We start from the raw sequence: 2,163 nt of genomic DNA on the forward strand, positions 1-2,163 counted from the left end.
CCCCCGACCCGCCATTCCAAGAGAGATCAATTGAGAGGACCAGAGGCTAAAGCTACCCTATATTCCCTTAGCAAAGTGCTCTGCTCCTAAAGTGGGGATGCCACTCAGAGAAGTAAATCACCATCCTCACCCCCATCTCCAAGGTGACAGATCTGATATTTTGTCTATGGATCAGATATACTGAAGCTTTCCTCAAAGGAACTTATTTCTTTGTAACAGATCATTAGGGATATTCTCAAAAACAATGATGACTATATTGTGAAAAACAGACACAATAGATAGGTCTATAACTGTTAAACTCAACAATATTGGCCAGAGAAAGCCTCTATACTTATATACTTGAGGTCTTGTAAGTAAACTACAATCTCACTTAGGAGTCTGCTTCCTTAACAAACTGGTGAGTTGTAGCCAATCACAGCAGCTATGCTTCAGTCAGTCACAGACAGCACACCTTTTAAACTGAGTTCATACAGACAAACATCAAACTGTAACCCATCCAGCTGCTTCTCTACCTCATTCCTTCACTTGTTTTCTTACTTCACTCCTTTTATTGCCTGTAAAATTTATTAGACCATGTGGCACCTTGAAGTTCCTTGGAAGCCATTCTGGAGCTGCTTGATTGGTAAACCTTTTTTGCTCAATTGAACTGATAAATTAGGTTGTTCTAAAGTTCTTCTTTTAACAATATATTAGAGATATAAACTCAGCCATAGGCTGACTGCTTTACCAGGAAAAAATAAATCAGAGAAAGACACAGCTGAGATAAGGCTTCCTAGCATCAGAACAAATCTTGAACACTGACCTGAAAAACTATCCTTTTAAAGAAGCCTGAATTTAACTTACTCTGTATAGTAATTGATGCCCCAGACATTGGTAAAGACAATAGTGAAATCAGCCACCAACTACTGGAGCTTAATAGCTGGGTGTGGTAAGAGAAAGAAGACAGTGAAAGAAGGCCAGCCAAAAACCTGCACACATGCTCGAGGTTGCACCCTCCAAGAATCAACACCAGAGGCTTCATTTCACACTGTGGGGTCTGGCAAGAGGTGGGCGTGACAGATAAAGGAATACAGGAGAGCAGGTAGATTTTATTAAAATAATTCAAGTAGTTAATACACAAATAAACAAGCAAATAACATGAGGAAACTGAATAAATAGGGATAACAGTACTGAGAGCTGCTACAATTTGTTATTTGAAATGTTTAGTTTCCAACAAAAGGTCACTAGACATGCATATAAAGTCTGACTCATACCTTGGGAAAGAAGTCGGCATCAGAAACTGCCTTTAACAGTGAACAGATTTGGGGCCAGCAGATGGCCTAGCAGTTAAGTTGCTGAACTCCCACATGGCCAACCGCAGTTCGAGACTCAGACTCATAGACTCATGCTTGGCACGTGTACATTTGTGCTCAAGATCCCAGGAGGAGAATGGAGAAGGGATTGTAGCATGGCCATCCTCCCCTATGGGGGGTAGAGGGTAAGGATTTCTCACTTTTCCTCTCACTGTCTCTGTCTCCCTTCAGCGAGTGCATATATCCTAAGGCAAAAATCTCAGCAACAAAAAATTTTAAAGTCTCTCTGCTCAATTTCTCTGCACTCAGTTTTCACACCCACTTATAACTTCCATTTAGTATAGCATCAAGAAGGAATGAAATACAGGGAACCAGCAGTTAGTGTAATGGCTATGTTGCTGGACTCCCACGTAGTCGACTGCGATTCACGTCCTGGACCCGGTGGCTTAAAACTCACGCCGGGCGCGTGTGCGTGCATGCCCAAGATCCCGAGAGGAGAATGGAGGAGAAGGGATTGCGGCGTGACCATCCCCCCTGTGGGGTGATTTCTCACTTTCTGTCTCTATGTCTCTCTCTGTCTGTCTGGCAAGCGCACGCACCCTATAGTGAAAAAATCCTCTCCAAAAAAAAAAAAGAAGAATGAAATACTGAGGAGAAAATTCACCAAAAGGAGTGCAAAACTTCTGTTTTGAAAACTAAAATCTGTAACCCATCCAGCTGCTTCTCTATTCCTCTTTACTGAAAGAAATTGAAGATTGGGACCAGCAGTTAGCGTAATGGCTATGTCGCTGGACTCCTATGTAGTCGACCGCGGTTCGAGTCCCAGATCCGGTGGCTTAAAACTCACGCCGGGCACGTATGCATGCATGCC

The 2,163-nt window shown here is 42.8% G+C and overlaps 1 pseudogene; it reads right to left on the reverse strand.

The window, feature by feature from the left end:
- LOC102484888 (pre-mRNA-splicing factor CWC22 homolog) overlaps window positions 1-2,163 on the reverse strand; it is a 19,793-nt pseudogene that overhangs the window by 2,622 nt on the left and 15,008 nt on the right.

Source organism: Tupaia chinensis, unplaced genomic scaffold (assembly GCF_000334495.1).
Source record: "Tupaia chinensis unplaced genomic scaffold, TupChi_1.0 Scaffold143886_1, whole genome shotgun sequence".
Lineage (NCBI taxonomy): Eukaryota > Metazoa > Chordata > Mammalia > Scandentia > Tupaiidae > Tupaia > Tupaia belangeri.